Here is a 19177-nt window from a genome sequence, read left to right as displayed (position 1 = left end):
TAAAAATCCCTCCAAAAGTAACAAAGTTCCGAAGTTTCATTGTGTTAGCATTAAAGGTGTCAAAGTTATCTATCAAGGTGCGAGCGAAGCGAGCTAGTGAAGAGTTATTCAGTGGAAAAAAGTGCAGCTCGCTTCGCTCGCCTCTCTATTGCGGCTACCCAACAACTCGCACTTAAGAAACCTGTCTAAAGTCTCCAAATGTCATTATTTTAGCATTAAAAATCTCAAAGTTTTGATTTTTCATAAAAATTCGAAAATTTTTGGTTGATCCGTAAAATAAAAATTTACAAAAGTTGTCTTTCTGAAATTCAGCTTAATTTATCACCATACTGAAATACGTAATGCAGCCAAAGTTCACTTTTTTAACCATAAAACTAGCAAAGATATACCATTTATTAGAAAATTTTGAATTTTTAATTGGCACCAAAAATAAAAATTTCCAAAATTTTTCCCTCACGTTCTAAAATTTTGCACACTTAAAAACTTGACAACAGGAACAAAGGATCACCTCTAGCAATTTTCTTAAGGAGTGAAGATATCATCAAGCACACTTTTTCCATGGTGTCACAGTTTCCGAAGAAAGGCGGAAAAATCGCCGTGATGAGTACATCACGACCGTAAATTGCAAGATCTTTAAAACCAACATGTGGGCGGCTAATAACTGCTATTGACGGTAGTATTCCACTGACAAGTCAATGAATAAAAGGAAGCTGAAGAGTTTTTTTGTTTGGGATGCACATCTAGGTCTTGCTTTTGTTTTTCCGTGGCATTGAGGTGTTGAAAGTTAATGGGCGAAAGAACGATGATGAGATCCTCTTTGTGGTAATATGAACAAAAGCGCGGCAATTCGCATTGTTTTAAATGTGTCGACCTCTTTTTGTCAATGCATGAAAAAATCGGAAGAAGTAGAACATGTGGCAGCAGGTGCAAGAAACAAACTGTTAGATTCTCCTAATCAACTCTGTATCGATTTTTTTTCGTGAAGCCCCCACTACTAGTAGGTAAACTTGTCTTTACTTATTCTAGATGAGCAAACTAACGTATTTTCCAAAAGGAAAGCTCTTCGTAAATTATTCGTCTATTCGTATTTACATGTTTCTAATTCTCCTATAAAAATACGAGGAGTTTTTTTTGTGAATAAAATTGTCCAAGCTATTATATTTCATAAAATTATTTGAAATTTTTGGCTCATCTGCAAAATAAAAATTTCTTAAATCCGACCCTGTAGCTCAAAAAAAATTAAAATTTGGAACAAACCATCAACGAGTCAAAAATAGTAATCTTTCCACATTACGTTTCTCTAGCGTTGAAACTACTAAAATTACAGACCCAAATAGAAAATATTGGCAATTTTAAAATCTTGAAAATTTCTAAAATCCGTGTCTGTAGCTCAAAACAATTGAAGTTCTAGACAAACAGTCTCAAGAATAGTAATATCTCCAAATTTCATTGCCCTAGTGTCAAAACTACCAAAAATGTAAGTCCGATTAGAAAATATTGGGGATTTTTTATACACCTTAAAAATGAAAATTTCTAAAATCCGTCCCTGTATCCAAAAAAATTAAGATTTGAAACATACAGTCATCAAGTCAAAAATAGTAATCTCTCCAAATTTCATTGCCCTAGCATCTAAACTACTAAAGTCACAGGCCCAAATGTAAAATATTGGAAATTTTTGGTTCGATTCAAAAATGAAAATTTCTAAAATTCGCCCCTGTAGCCCCAAAAGATGAAATTTGGAACAGACAATCAACTAATCAAAAGTAGTAATCTCTCTAAATTTTATTACGCAAGCATCAAAACTACTAAAATTACAGGTCCGAATGTAAGATATTCGAAATTTTTGGCTCGCCTTGAAAATGAAAATTTCTAAAATCCGTCCCTGTTGCTCAAAAAAATTGAAATTTGAAACAGACAGTCAACGAGTCAAAGATAGTAATCTCTCCAAATTTCATTGGCCTAGGGTCAAAACTACCAAAATTACAGATCCAAATGGAAAAATTGGGAATTTTTGGCTCATCTTCAAAAAGAAAATTTCTAAAATCCTTCTGTGTAACTCAAAAAATTTGAAATTTGGAACAGACAGTCAACTAGTCAGTAATAGTATTCTCTCCAAATTGCATTGTTCTAGAGTCAAAAATATTAAAAATACAGTTCCGAATGGGACATATTGGTTTTTGACTCATCCTAAAAATGAAAATTTCTAAAATCCGTCCCTGTAGCTCAAAAAATTGATATCTAAAACATATTTATCAAGTCAAAAATAGTAATCTCTCCAAATGTCATTGCCCTGGGATCTAAACTACTAAAGTCACAGGCCCAAATGTAAAATATTGGAAATTTTTGGTTCGATTCAAAAATGAAAATTTCTAAAATCCGTCCCTGTCGCCCAAAAAAAAAAAATGAAATTTGAAACAAACAGTCAACGAGTCAAAGATAGTAATCTTTCCAAATTTCATTGCTCCAACATCAAAACTACCAAAATTACAGGTCCGAATCGAAAATATTTAAAATCATTGATTGGTCATTTTTCAAAAATTTCAGAATTTTGAGTTAGTTCTAAAATAAACATTTCAAAAATTCTCATTTTACGTCCTGAATTTGGCACGCGTATGTATTAAACCTAACGTCTCCAAATTTTATTGTTTCAGCATGAAAAGCGTGTCAAAGTTATAGAATTTCATAAAAATTCGAAAATTTTTGCTCAATCCGACAAAAAAAATTCGCAAATTTGTAATTTCGGTCCTAAAATTTTGTAATTTGGCTCATTGCATTAGCAACTTAAATGTATTAATCCTGCCAAAGTTCATTTACCCAACTACAAAACTACAGGAGTTATTAGAAATTTTTGAATTTGGAATTTCACAAAATAATGTTCTAAAATTAAGAAATTTTGCATTGATCCTAAAAATAAAAAAAAATTGTAAAAATCAGCCGAATTAAAATTAATCCGAAATTACTGAAGGGGTGTGACTGAATCGGTGCTAATTCGAGTCCACGCACAACCAGTTAAACGAAATTATGAGCACTAAGAAGTGTTAATAACACGATTACCGGTAGCCGGCAGTAATCAGTGGTTAGAGTGTGGCACCTGCGCCTCCATAGCTGGCATTTGCGTTCTTTTGTTGAAAATCGACCTAGAAAGTGCGAATGTAAGTAAGCTTTCCGCAGCGTGCACGGTGTAACTGTAATCTCCGGGAGTGCATGGGCACTCGGGTGGAGCCTGTGAAGATGCGCTCACCTGGGGCGTGCGATAGTTCAAGTCGTGACCCGACGGCCCGCGCGGGGTTTCCGTTACCCCAGAAAAAGCATCACGCCGTAACCGTCGCCTATGACCGTCGAAGGGCGAAAGCCCGTGGGCGAAATCTGCTAATTAATCCGCCATTAGTGTGGGATTACGATCTAAACTATCGTTACTTCTGGCTAAAGTCGGTCTACCTTGATTTTAGTTTATGATCCGCTGCAGAGATTGGCATTGAAGGCAACAGTAATTGTATAAATGTTGATACAATTAGATAGTAATACCCGACGTAATACGACTTGTAGATTAACTATCGGTGTCTTTGTGAATGCGTACGCGCATTCCGGGAATGCTTGCTTCACTTTTTGCGATGAAGAGAATCTTGGTGAAAATTCGCCAAGAAGGGAACGGTGCCCAACCTTGGCGCTAACAAATAACGTCGGCAAGAACGTGGGAAACTGGATTAGAAGAGAATCTCTCGGATATTTAAGCGATTAGTGTCCTGCAGCGGGAGTGTCGAAACGTATTTAGCTAAAAGTCATTGCATAATTTCAATAACAACTCGACATTCAGTTTATAATGAACACATTGAATATTCGCGCTTTTTTTTTCACATGACGATCTTCAATTTTGCTGTAATTAGAGAAAGTCGCAGCTGACATTTCGTTTTGACCGAAACTAATTGATTTGGCGCCCAACATCGGACCGCCCTCCTACACCAACATTCGAACATAAATTTTACTTCACTCACATTCTCACTTACCTGAAAATTACACGGTTTAGACGAAGATAATGAATTACGTCAAACCGAGCTATAAAATTCGCAATTAATTTCGCTTGGAATTTTCTCGACAATGGCTTGAATTACGTAGAAGCGATGGAATACTTTTACTGCGAGGGCAGCGAGCTTTGTCGGACCAACTAGACCACTGATGATCCAATCAAACAAAAAAAAAGTGAACAAGTACGGCCCATATAATATCAAAAATTCTATTTTAATAAAGACTAAAACGAGACATTTGGTGGTGTTTTTTTCAAATTTATAATTTCGTTAAGTTTCGAACTTTTTCGCTACAGTCTTAAAATAAAAAATTGAAAAATTTGTCCTGTCTGCTGGATAATTAAGTAATTTAGCACAGTGAGTAGTCAAGCTAGGAAAAGTGTTCTCCCTAAATTTGATTGCTGTGGTACCAAAACTACTCGAACTACAAAGTCAAAATTGAACTAATCAAAAATTTTGCGTCATTCTAAAAATGAAAAATTCAAAAAAAAATTCCGTTCGATAATTTAGTATTTTGACACAGTTAATAATAATAACCCACGCTGAAATAGAGTCCTCCCCTAATTTGGTTGTTATAGCATTTAAACTACTCTAACTACAGCCTAACATATAAACTTCTGGCAAAATTTTCGGCATTCTAAAAATAAAATTTCCAAAATTTGTCTCCGTTGCTGGATAATTTGATAATTGGATAATTTAGAAATTTAGCACAGTAAATAACCAAGCTGGAGGTAGTATCCTCCCCAAATTTGGTTGCTAAATCAATTAAACTACTCTAACTACAGTCTTTAATGTAAACTACTACCAAAATTTTCGTCATTCTAAAAATAAAAAATTCCAAAATTTGTCTCCGCTGCTAGATAATTTGGTAATTTAGCACAGTTAGTAGTCAAGTTAGGAGTAGTGTCCTCCCCAAATTTGATTGTTGTAGCACTAAAACTACTCGAACTACAGGCTTCAAGTTGAACTACACAGATATTTTGCGTCATTCTCAAAAGGAAAAATTGTAAAATTTTTCTCATTTGTTGGATAATTTAGAAATTTAGCACAGTAAATAACCAAGCTTGAAATAACATCTTTCCCAAATTTGGTTCTTATAGCATTTAAACTATTCTAACTACAACCTTTAATATAAACTACGGGCAAAATTTTGTCAATCTAAAAATAAAAAATTACAAAGTTTGTCTTCGCTGCTGAATAATTTACTAATTTTATACAGTTAATAGTAAAGTTAGGAGTAGTGTCCTCCCCAAATTTGATTGCTGAAGCACTAGTCTAATTTGATTGCTGAAGCACTAAAACTAGTCGAATTACAGGCTTCAAGTTGATCTAGGAGTTCTGTGTCATTCTAAAAATGAAAAATTGTAAAATTTGTCTCCTTAGTTGGATAATTTTGAAATTTAGCACAGTTAATAACTAAGCTCGAATTAGTAACCTCCTCAAATTTGGTTATAATAGCATTTTAAACTACTCTAACTATAGCCTTTAATGTAAACTACTACCAAAATTTTCGGTATTCTAAAAATAAAAAAATTGGTAATTTGGCACAGTTAATAGCCCAGTTTGGAGTAGTGTTCTCCCCAAATTTGATTGCTGTTGCGCCAAAACTACCAACTACAGGCGTCAAGATGAATTACACAGAAATTTTGCGTCATTCTAAAAATGAAAATTCTAAAATTTGGCTCCTTTGTTGGATAATTTAGAAATTTAACATAGTTAATAACTAAGCTGGCAGTAGTATCCTCCGCAAATTTGGTTGCTAAATCATTTAAACTACTCTAACTACAGCCTTTAATGTAAACTACTGCCAAAATTTTCGTCATTCTAAAAATAAAATAAATTTGTCTCCGCTGTTGGATAAATTTGATAATTTGCCACAATTAATACCCCAATTACGAGTAGTGTTCTTCAGAAATTTAATTTTTGTAGCACTAAAACTACTCAAACTACAGGTGTCAATTTGAACTACACAGAAATTTTGCGTCTTATTAAAAATCAAAAATTCTAAATTTTGTTTGGCACAGTTAAGAGTCAAACTTGGAAAATGTCAAAGAGTCAAATTTGTGAATTACAACAACTACAGCGATCAATATAAACCAACCAAGTTTATATCATTCCAAAACAGAAAATTTTTCTTAAAGTTCATTGTGTTGTTGGTAATTTTTATTTTCTCAGATTGACAGCATCGGCTACAAAGTCGTCAAAAGTGACATTCGTCGAATGAGTACTACTCCACTATGACATGAACTGCGTCTAAGTAGGCTTCGGAATTTCAAATACGTTGGTAGCTCTGGCTGTTACTTGTTGACGTGCGTCTCATAATAGCACTACCAACATGTAGAATGTAGAAAAAATCCCGAGCCTATGGAAGTATCTGTCTTCCCAGAAAAAAATATACAGAGCGTTCATTTACCATCATTATCAAAATGACTCGCCTGCCAATCAATTAGAATAACTCTCGTCTCATTTTAAGTAGTTTCGAACTTGACCGCAAATTTCGGTAATTGTCGTTTGTTAACGCTGACACAGTTCTGTTCTATTGTTCTTGTCGAGGTCCAATTGTTCCATCGATGAAGTGACAGACACGTTCAGATGATTGATTGAGTTCCATTGGGCGCCAATTACAGTTTTTACCGCCGACAAGTGGGTGAGAACATTTTCTAAAATCCAAAGGGTGGAGTAGTCAAAGAACATTTCCTGTTGTTGTATGATTTTTGGGCGTTGTCTAGGTGGGTGCCTTGACGAACCGTCATTATGTCAGTGTTACCCTTCAATCGTCGATGATTATAGCTTTAATTACGTTGAAAGCCGTTTATTAATTAATCAAAGAGAAGAATAGAAATGCTTGGCAACCATTAAGTCGGACACGATCAAATCAGTACCGAGGCGAACGATTAAGTAACCCGTAATAAAAATTACTCTGTAAATAAATAATAATAATAAAATAATGGAGAAAAAACTCAATCTTATTGACGTTGCTTCTGGCAAGGTTACGGTGCGTACATTGAACAATAATTTATTGTTAAATGGAACACTAAATGTGTACGCTTGCGTTACTTTCAAACGTTAGAATGGCGGACAAATTAATTGCTGGGTACCGAATAAAATCCACTTTGAACTGAAATTATGGAAATTTATGAGCAGGAAATTGGATAAACGTAATTAATGTCTTAATCGCAAATCACGAGGGATGGCCACACCTTGCACAAATCGTAAATTCGTCAAACTTGTCACGGAAAGTAATTGGACGAGAATGATTATTGCTAAAGAAAAAAATTTATTGGGACATAAAAATAATAATACCCACTCTAGAACGGGGATTTTTAAACTCGGTACCGTTTTTGGGCACTTTCACTCGCTTCTATTTTCGATTTTCGTCCGACAAAGAGGCTCTTTCACAATCCGAGAACATGTCAATTGCCCCTCATATTAATCGTAATCAGCATCTCGCCTTCAAAACAGGAAGATGACAATTTGGCGCCCAATTGCGTGCCGCTCCCTCATCTAAAAAAAGGGCAGCCCTACTTTATCCCATTAATCGAGCCGCACCGCTTTTGATTAACAGTGGGCAGCGCAGCGAATTAACTGAAAAGATCCTCGCTTTTAACAAGTTTGTGAGATAATGAAGGCATTGTAACGATTTTCCGCTAATTAGTCGTGGAAAAAAATAGAGCCCGAATTTGCAATGTGTGTCAGAGAGCGGCGAGTGCCCACAGGTACCAACTAACAATGACAATTCCAAACTGGAGAATGTAATTTTAGATAAAAGACGAGTTAATTTTACGGATGGAAAATTTCGCCCTCCCGTCGACTTGTGATTATACCTTTCCTAATGTCTAGATAAATGATGATTAGAGGCGTAATTCCGAGTTTTTTATTGGAGTTTCAAGGTTCGGATCATCTTTTTTAATTGCAAATGCGGGTACCCGAACTAGAACCTAATGGGAATTTAATGAGAAGAACGCGCGTGGAGTTTTCAAAAATTTCTCGAAAACTTACACTTTTGTGCTTGGTTGGGAAAATAACGCTAAACAATGCGACACTCCTTTCACTATAAATTGGCTTCCGCCAACGCGTTTCGCCGATGAACATCATCAGAGTTATAATTAAGTGGAACTGTTAATCGTGAGTTACATGGGCGATAACTATTTTGGCCATAAATAAATCGAGAAAGGATAAATTAAATTGTGGTGCCTATTATTCCGAGGGTGTTAAAAAGGTCGTGACAAATTTCTGATTTTTGTTTTTAAAAATTTTGGAGATTTTTGGATTCATTAAAAATCGAAACTACACAGATAATTTGCGGCATTCAAAAATAAAAAATTCTAAAATTTCTCTGCTTTGTTGGATAATTTAGTAATTTAGCACAGTAAATAATTAAGCTTAAAGTATTTTCCTCCCCAAATTTGGTTGTAAGTACTCTAACTACAGCCTTTATTGTAAACTACCAGCAAAATTTTTGTCACTCAAAAAATAAAAAATTCTAAAATTTGTCTCCTTTGCCGGATAATTTAGTAATTTAGCACAGTTACTAACCAACCTTGAAATAGTGTCCTCCCCAAATTTGGTTGTCGTAGCATTTGAACTACTCTAACTACAGCCCTTACAATAAACTACTGATAAAATTTTCGTCATTCTAACAATAAAAAATTTCAAAATTTGTCTCCACTGTTGAATAATTTGGTAATTTGGCGCAGTTAATAGTCAAGTTAGAAGCACTGTCCTCCGTGAATTTGATTGCTGTAGCATGAAAACTACTCGATCTATAGACTTTAAGTTGAACTACTCAGATACTTTGCGTCATTCTAAAAATGAAAAATTCCAAAATTTGTCTCCGCTGCTGGAAAATTTGGTAATTTGGTACAGTTAATAATCAAGTTAAGAGTAGTCTTTTCCCCAAATTTGATTGCTGTAGCACTAAAACTACTCGAATTCCAGGCCTAAAGTTGAACTACACAGAAATTTTGCGTCATTCTAAAAAATGAAAAATTCGAAAATTTGTTTCTTTTGTTGGAAAATTTAGCAAATTAGCACAGTTAATAAACAACTTCGAGATAGTATTCTCCCCAAATTTAGTTGTTATAGCAATTAAACTACTCTAACTACAGCCTTTACTGTAACCTTCTGGCAAAATTTTTGTCATCGCCAAAATAAAAACTTTCAAAACTTGTCTCCTCTTCTGGATAATTTGGTAATTTTGCACAGTTAATAGTCAAGTTAGGAGTAGTGTCCTCCCCATATTTGATTGCTGTAGCACTAAAACTACTCGAACTACAGGCTTCAAGTTGAACTACACAGAAATTTTCCGTCATTCTAAAAACAAAATATTCTAAAATTTGTTTCTTTTGTTGGATAATTTAGTAATTAAGCACAATTACTAACTAAGCTTAAAGTAGTATCCTCCCCAAATTTAGTTGTTTATTATAAACTACCAGCAATGTTTTTGTCATTCAAAAAATAAAAAATTCTAAAATTTGTCTCCCTTACCGGATAAATTAGTAATTTAGTACAGTTACTAATCAACCTTGAAATAGTGTCCTCCCCGAATTTGGTTGTCATAGCATTTGAACTACACTAACTACAGCCTTTACAATAAACTACTGATAAAATTTTTGTCACAGAAATTTTGCGTCATTGTAAAAAAAATTCAAAATTATAAAATTTGTCACCGCTTTTGGATAACTTAATAATTTACAACAGTTAATAACCAAGCTTGAAATAGTATCCCTCCCAAATTTATTGGTTGTTATAGCATTTAAACTACTAACTACAACGTTTACTATAAACTACTGGCAAAATTCTCGTCGTTCTAAAAATAAAAAAATTCCAAAATATGTCTCCGCTGTTGGATAATTTGGTAATTTCGCACAGTTATTTGTCAAGTTAGGAGTAGTGTCCTCCCCAAATTTGATTGCTGTAGCACTAAAACTATTCGAACTACAGACTATTTGAACTGCACAGAAATTTTGCATCATTCTAAAAATAAAAAATTCTAAAATATGTCTTGTTTGCTCGATAATTTTGTAATTCTTCTCCAAATTTGGATGTTGCGGCACTAAAACTACTGGAACAACAGGCTTCAAGTTGAACTACACAGAAATTTTGCGTCATTCTAAAAACGAACTATTCTAAAATCTGTGTCCTTTGTTGGATAATTTTGAAATTTAGAACAGTTAATATCCAAGCTTAAAGTAGTATCCTCCGCAAATGTAGTTGCTATAGCATTTAAACTACTCTAACTACGGCGTTTACTATAGACTACTGTCAAAATTTTCGTCATTCTAAAAATAAAAAATTCCAAATTTAGTCTCCGCTGCTGGATAATTTCGTAATTTTGCACAGTTAATAGTCAAGTTAGGAATAGTGTCCTTCTCAAATTTGATTGCTGAAGCACTAAAACTATTCGAACTACAGACTATTTGAACTACACAGAAATTTTGCATCATTCTAAAAATGAAAAATTCCAAAATTTGTCTCGTTTGCTCGATCGATAATTTTGTAATCTAGCACAGTTAATTGCTAAACTAATGAAAGTGTCTTCTCCAAATTTGGATGTTGTGACACTAAAACTACTTAAACTACAGGCTTCAAGTTGAACTACTGAAAAATTTTCGTTTAGTCTAAAAACGAAAAATTCTAAAATTTGACTCGTCTGCTGGATAATTTGGTACTATGGCACAGTTAATAGTCAAGCTAAGAAAAGTGTCCTCCCCAATTTATTATTCCAGGGGTGTTAATAGAAACTTGTGATAAATTTTTGATTTTGGAAATTTTGGAAATTTTTGATTTCCCGTAAAATCGACACACTTTAGTGCTTTGCCCTAAATCATGGCCATTTCACACAATTAATAACCAAATCAACACCAGTAGAATTTGTAAAACGTTGATTCCTCCCGGAACCGAAATTTCGTTTTTTTTCCACTCCACTTGTCGCCGCGGCTCTGAGCCAGCAGAAGATTCCAGCGATAAATCTGCAGGAGCAATAACAATTTTGCAAGCTGACATTTGAGACAAGTTCAATTCAAAGACGTTCGTTTACATTCTTTGTAGATTTTTATTTTCCGCAATTTACTGAACTACGCCACCACAATAAAATCTTAAGTGCTTGTAATTTTCAGTTGAAATACTGCAACATTGTAGCAGGCCTCATTATACTTGGAGCGATGATAATCGACAGTTTATTAGCTGAGAAAAAGGAAATGTGCAAGTTAATACAGTTAATTCGTTGATCACGCGATTGGTCACTTCCCCGCCTACGTGATCGATAATGATAGTTATATGATTGAACCTTCACAGTTAGACAGAGCCGAAATGTTAAAAAAACAAGTGACAAGGCTGGAATTTTGTGTTTGTCCTGATAAGACGATTAAGGTTAAGAAAACGCAGAAAAGTACCTTGCGACATAGTTGAGAGCATCGTGCAAATTAAAATTTACACAGAGAGATATTATTGATTTTGCCATTAACAATCGTTTTAAATTGCATCGTTCAAGGATCCAATCGCCGGTTCTTGCACAAAACTCCATAAATCAACAAAAGAATCGCACGATCAGTGACCCCTTCACAGAAGAGGACCTACCAAGAGCCCGCGGCGTCCATAAAAAATTGTAAAAATTAACATTTCTTGTACTAATTAGTAGGTCGAGCTAATTGCTGATAAAAATCCAGTTCGTTGCCCAAATGAACCCACCTACACCACGTGTGCACCCATCAATTAACCGATCATCGATCTGCAGCCACCCCCGCGGCGGTTACGTAAAAAGTGTCCAAGTGGAATCGGTTTCGCAACTTGTTATTTGCATAAAATATAAAACGGATGACATTTGTTTGTCTGATGATGATACCGTTGATGGATGGTACATGACGCCCATAGTGTTTCGCAAAACTGGTTTTTGTCCCGTCGACTTCGGTATCTGATTCTGTGAAAGCTCAGCGATGTGGTACACTTGCTAGTTGGGTTCATCTTCAGAGTCGACCTTGGACACTCCCAAAGCGCGAGACTTTCATACGGCACCGTACCAGGCTAGATCAAGATAGAAATTGATAAGGTTCTTTTGGTTTCGTCTCCGCAATGTCTGCAAGTGGTGGAAAAGTACCACCCGTACGACCTGTGGTACGGAGGTTAAATTTACCACGTCTTTGAACTTTAGCGGGTGTGCTACTTCACACACTGGTGGTACGACGTGCAGCTGCGGCTTTTCTTGACTGTTTAAAAAAAATGACTTTGGAAATGAGGCTGCGGTTGCAAGGGCTTTCGAAGCGTTTCTTTAGAGTCGGTCTTTCGGTTCTTTTTGTTGATTCTTTCGTAATGCAACACTGGACACATCGAATTCTTATCAGGAGAAGTGCGAGAAAAACAATTCGAAAATCCCCAAAAAAAGACCGCTTAATCCAAAGGTGCATAATTACGTACTTTCTAAATTGAAAAAAAATGAATTTTCGAATCCGGGATATGTTTAACAAAAGTGCGAGAAAAACCATGGTGAAAACTCGGAACATTCCGGAGTTTTAAAATTGAGACAGTTGATAATGAAGCCTCCATATTTTACCGCTAAAAGATTAAAACTGCCAAAGTTAGAGAATTTCATCGAAACCGACCGAAAAAAATTTATTCTATAATTTTCAAATTTGGCACAGTTAATGAACAAGTCAAAAGTAGCAATTATTAATTAAATTCTGTAACTTTGCCATTTTTTGATCTCCAGACAATACAATTTTGCGACTTTTCTACTTTTCACTTATTTATTAACTGTGGCAAATTAAAAAATTATCGAGGAAAAAACATAACTTTTAAAAATTTAATTTAAGAAGATATCTACTTTTTTTTTCAAAATTCCGTAAACTTCAAACTTTTGGCCCTAAAATAATAAAATTTGGAGGTTTGGCTACTTTTGACTTGTTTATTAACCCTACCAAATATGAAAATTTTAGACCAAGAAACAGAATTTTTAGAATTTTTTTTATTACAGATGCGCCAAAAATTTTTACCGTTTTCTATAAAACACCGTAACTTAGCAGTTTTTTTTCTAAAACAATAAAATTTTGAGGTTTGACTACTTTTGACTTGTTTAGTAACTCTACCAAATATGAAAATTTTAAAGCAAGGAACACAATTTTTAGAATTTTTTATTTTCAAACGCGTCAAAAATTTATACCGTTTTCTATTAAAATTCCGTAACTTTCGCAGTTTTCGTTCAAAAACAATAAAATTTTGAGGGTAGACTACTTTTCGCTTGTTTATCAAGCCTGCCAAACATGAAAATTTCAGAGCAAGAAATAGAATTTTTAGAATTATTTAATTTCAGGACCCGCTAAAAATTTGTAGTTTTCTATTAAAAATCCGTAACTTTAGTCCCAATACCATAAAATTTGGAGTTTCAAGTACTTTTGACATGTTTATCAACTGTGCAAAATTAAAAAAAAATGGAGTAAAAGTCATAATTTTTAGAAATTTCTATTTTCAGGCAAAATGAAAATTTTTTGTTATTTTTTACAAAATTCAGTATCTTTGAAAGTTTTGGTCCGATAATAATAAAATTTGGAGATTTGACTGATTTTGACATGTTTATCAACCGTATCAAATACGAAAATTTTAAAGCAAAAAAGCAAAATTAAAAAAAAAAATTATTTTGTGACGCGCCAAAAATTTTTACCGTTTTCTATAAAACTTTGTCACTTTTGGTCCTAAAACAATAAAATTTGGAGTTTTGACTACTTTTGACTTGTTTATCAACTGTACCAAATTAGAAAATTTTAGAATAGAAAACATAATTTTTAGAAATTTTAATTTTCATACGCGTCAAAAATATCTACTGTTTTTTACAAAATTCCGTAACACTGGAAGTTTAGCTCCTAAAATAATAAAATTTGGAGGTTAACCTAATTTTGACTTGTTTATCAACTCTACCAAATATGAAAATTTTAGAGCAAAAAACAGAATTTTTTAGAAATTTTTATTTACAGACGAACCAAAAATTTCTTCTTTTTTTTTACAAAATTCGATAACTTTGTCACTTTTAGTCCTAAAACAATAAAATTTGGTGTTTTGACTACTTTTGACTTGTTTATTAACTGTACCAAATTAAAAAATTTTAGAATAAAAAACATAATTTTTAGAAATTTTAATTTTCATACGCGTCAAAAATATCTACTGTTTTTTACAAAATTCCGTAACTTTGGAAGTTTAGCTCCTAAAATAATAAAATTTGGAGGTTAAACTAATTTTAACTTGTTTATCGACTCTACCAAATATAAAAATTTTAGAGCAAAAGACAGAATTTTTTAGAAATTTTTATTTACAGACGAACCAAAAATTTCTTCTTTTTTTTTACAAAATTCGGTAACTTTGTCACTTTTAGTCCTAAAACAATAAAATTTGGTGTTTTGACTACTTTTGACTTGTTTATTAACTGTACCAAATTAAAAAATTTTAGAATAAAAAACATAATTTTTAGAAATTTTAATTTTCATACGCGTCAAAAATATCTACTGTTTTTTACAAAATTCCGTAACTTTGGAAGTTTAGCTCCTAAAATAATAAAATTTGGAGGTTAAACTAATTTTAACTTGTTTATCGACTCTACCAAATATAAAAATTTTAGAGCAAAAGACAGAATTTTTAGAAATTTTTATTTACAGACGAACCAAAAATTTCTTCCTTTTTTTACAAAATTCGGTAACTTTGGAAGTTTTGGTTGTAAAATAATAAAATTTAAAGACTTAACTACTTTTAACTTGATTATCAACTGTACCAAATATGAAAATTTTAAAGCAAAAAACAGAATTTTTAGAATTTTTTATTTTTAGACGCGCCAAAAATTTTTTACCGTTTTCTATAAAATTCCATAACTTCGACAGTTGTGGTCCTAAAATAATAAAATTTGGAAGTTCGAATACTTTTGACTTGATCATCAACTGGCATAAGTTACAACTAAGAACAGTAATTTTTAGAAATTTGTGTTGGCAATTTATTGCTCTTGCAACGCTAGAAGTTTTCATAATTAACTGCCTCCATTTTCCCGATAATGATTTAATGACGCTTTTTTTCTCACGAAAGGCATTTATAAATTGAGTGCTTCTATAAAAACAATTTTACTTAAGTCCGATACTAATAATGATAGTGTAATTAGTACCGGAGCCTTGCAAGTGGCGCGATATAAGATATAACTCTCATTTTTTTCTAGAAAATCCATTATAGAGAGTAATAAAGTTGTATAATCATTAGTAGCGGTATTCAGTAGATAATAATAAAATTTTGTAATTTTGTATATTTTTTTCTATTTTACATACTGTAACTATCGGCAGCTGGGTCGAATATACAACAAATCCAAATGACAGTAATTACATCGACCATCAACAGTAAAAAAGAACTGTTACAAGAACATAAAAAGGAACCGAAGAAAAAAAAGAAAAAGCCTCTAATTTAGTGGGAAATTGGTCGTTTGGCGACTGAACGTTTTTAATCTTTAATAACACGTTCGTGGTGTGAAACGAGTTTAATTTCACCGTCTTAAATTACCTCCAAGTAGTCGTACATTTTATTAAACAATTCAATTATCACCGATCACCACAAACGATTCATTAATTTCCAATCGAACTTGAAATTTGACCTTTCAAACACAATAAATTAAAATCTGTATTGGCCGCGGTTCTTATCTCTCCTAATATCATATTTCTTTTGTAATTTATATCGTTTCTTCTCTCCTTCTTCACCACGCATTAGAAAAAGACGCCTTCTTTCTCACAGAAGTAATGGCAAACAGGTAGCAATTTCGGTGTATAATTTAAATTAATGCAAGGCCGAGCAATTATCACACTAAAAAAACTTAATTACAATTTCTCGTTTTTTTTTCTGATCGCGAAATATTCCCAGGCGGGTGCGGCCGAAGATGACACTAGGCGCGGTCGCGGTGTGCCATGAAAACGGAATAAACATAACCTACACACAATCCGCCCGGTTACATCACCTTTCCAGTTCTACACGGAACTTGGAAAAACATACCGAGAAATGGTAATCACTTTCGGAGATAATTACCGCATTCATTTATTTTATTGAGCAAGATCCGTGATCGTTGGAGAGGATCCGGGCGGGGCCGCGCGGGTTCAAGGGTCATGTTGGCACATGTCGAAAATTTTTAGACGACACTGAGTACTGTTATGAGTTACGACCGATTTTTTTTATTATGGGAGGTTTTATAAGCGTGTTAAAATGTTTCCAAGGATCTCTAGCGTGTTCGTAATTTTTACGACTTACTTAGTGGACAGGTATTTCGGTTCCCTGCTGTTTTACTATTATTGTCATTCTTAAGAATAATTAGATTTAATGGGAATATTAATTAATTAAGCAAAGCTGCTCGTTTTGAACAAGTTTTTCAAAAAATCAAATTCTTTAAAACGACCGAAAAAGGTGTAGTTTATTTTTGCAGCACTCATTTTACAAAAATGTGCTTAAAATTGTCTGAAAAAAGCGATTGAAATTTGACAAATGCCCAAAATTTATGAAATTCCGGAATTTTCCGGGTTTTTACTATCGTTTCTTTCCGGACTCACATTGCCCTTCTTGAAAATTTCGAAACTTTGTCGGTTTTGGTCCCAAAACAGTAAAAATTTGGAAATTTACCACTTTTGACTCGTTTATTAAGGGCCAAATTACAAAATTTATAACCAAGAAAAAGAATTTTTTGAAATTTTTTTACCTAAAAATTTCTGTCGTTTTAGTAAAATTCTATAACTTTGGCTATTTGAATTTTCAGACAGTGAAATTGAAAGACATTTACTCATGCGAAATTAAAAAAAATGAGTAAAAAACATAATTTTTAAAAAAATTTGTCTTCAGTTTGTCCGCAATTTTCTATTGTTTTCTATAAAATACTGTAACTTTGGTAGTTTTCGATCTAAAACAATCAAATTTGGTGGTTTTCTTACTCTTGACGTGTTTATCAAGTGTGCCAAATTAGAAAACTTTAGAGTAAAAAATAAAATTTTTAGAATTTTTAATTTTTAAACGAACCAAAAATTTCAACCATTTTTAACAAAATTATGTCATTTTGAGAGTTTTTGTCCTAAAAAAACAATAAAACTTGAATATTATACTATTTTTGACTTGTTTATCAACTGCATCAATTACAACATTTTTGACCAAGAAAAAAATAAATTTTGAAATTTTTTTCACCCATAAATTTTTGTCGTTTTCTATAAAATTCTATAACTTTGGCAATTTTAATTTCCAGGCAGTAAAATCTGGAGACATTACTACCACTGATTAACTGTATTAACTGTATTATTAACTGTATAAAATAATTTTTGAGAAAAAAACATAATTTTTAGAAATTTTTATTTTTTTAACTGAACATTTCTACTGTTTTTATGAAGATCTGTAACTTTGGTAATTTTGGTCTTAAAACAATATAATTTGGAGGTTTCCTTACTTTTGACTTGTTTATTAAGTGTGCTAAATAAGAGAATTTTAAAGTAAAAGAACAAAAATTTTTGAATTTTTCATTTTCAGACGCACCAAAATTTTACCGTTTTTAACAAAAATTCCATTAATTTGATAGTTTTTGTTCTAAAATAATAAAATTTAAAGGTTCAACTACTTTTGACTTGTTTATCAATTATGCCAAGTTACAAAATTTTTAGCCAAGAAAAAACTATTTTTGAAATTTTTTCACTCAAAAATTTCTGTCGTTCTTTGTAAAATTCTTTGGCTTTTTGAATTTTTAGAATTTTTAATTTTTAAACGAACCAAAAATTTCAACCATTTTTAACAAAATTATGTCATTTTGAGAGTTTTTGTTCTAAAAAAACAATAAAACTTGAAAACTATAGTATTTTTGACTTGTTTATCAACTGTGGCAAATTACAAAATTTTTGACCAAGAAAAAAAAATTTGAAATTTTTTTCACCCATAAATTTCTGTCGTTTTCTATAAAATTCTATAACTTTGGCAATTTTAACTTCCAGGCAGTAAAATTTGGAGACATTACTACCATTGATTTGCTTATTAACTGTATAAAATAATTTTTGAGAAAAAAACATAATTTTTAGAAATTTTTATTTTTTTAACTGAACATTTCTACTGTTTTTATGAAGATCTGTAACTTTGGTAATTTTGGTCTTAAAACAATATAATTTGGAGGTTTCCTTACTTTTGACTTTGACACCAAAAATTTCAACCATCTTCAATGAAATTTTGTTATTTTGCCAATTTTTGTTCTTAAACAATAATTAAATAATAATAAAAATTTTACTACTTTTGACTTGTTTGTAACTGTGCAAAAATTACAAAATTTTTGACCAAATAGAATTTTTTTAACAATTTCACCCAAAATTTTCTGTCGTTTTCTATAAAATTCTAAAACTTTGCCAATTTGAATTTCCAGACGGTGAAATTGGGAGACATTACTATCTTTGATTTGTTCATTATCTGTGTGAAATTAGAGAATTTTAGAGTAAAAAAAAACATAATTTTTCGAAATTTTTAATTTCGGACGAACTAAAAATTTTCAGTTTTCTAAAAATTCTGTAAATTTGGCAGTTTTGATCCTAAAATGAAATTTGGAGGTTCCCCCACTTTGGATTTGTTTATCAAGTGTGCCAAATTAGAAAATATTAGAGTAGAAAACCATTTTTTTAGAATTTTTCATTTTCAAACCCATCAAAAATTTCAACTATTTTCAATGGAATTATGTTATTTTGACATTTAGAGTATTATTTGAAGACTTTACTACTTTTGACTTGTTTATTAACCGCAAAATTACAAAGCATTTGACCAACAAAAATTTTTTTTTAATTTTTTCACCTCAAAATTTCTGTAGCTTTCTATAAAATTCTATAACTTTGTCAGTTTTGGGCCTAAAACAATAAAATTTAAAAGTTTTTCTAGTTTTAACTTATTTATCAAGTGTGCCAAATTACTAAACGTTAGAGCAAGAGACAAAACTTTTAGAATTTTTCATTTTCAGACACACCAAAAAATTCTACCATTTTCAATAAAATTCTGTTATTTTGACAGTTTTTGCCCAAAGACAATAAAATTTCACAATTTTACTGCTTGTGACTTGTTTATCAAGGCCTCCCATGACAATTTTCAAACCGCACTTCTAAACCCAAAGAATGCAATTATATGGAAATCTGAACCTCATTGCATTAATAACC

General features: G+C 32.3%; 1 protein-coding gene across 1 annotated transcript in view; it reads left to right on the top strand.

Annotated features, from left to right (window-relative positions):
• LOC148177715 (uncharacterized) overlaps window positions 1-19177 on the top strand; it is a 100835-nt gene that overhangs the window by 71312 nt on the left and 10346 nt on the right. The gene's annotated exons all lie outside the window — the stretch shown is intronic.

Source organism: Gnatocerus cornutus, chromosome 3 (genome assembly GCF_029298725.1).
Source record: "Gnatocerus cornutus isolate USDA-ARS CGAHR chromosome 3, icGnaCorn1.1, whole genome shotgun sequence".
In the NCBI taxonomy this organism is placed as follows: Eukaryota; Metazoa; Arthropoda; class Insecta; order Coleoptera; family Tenebrionidae; genus Gnatocerus; species Gnatocerus cornutus.
Note: the sequence above shows the minus strand (reverse complement) of the source record. Positions and strands in the feature narration are given on the sequence as shown.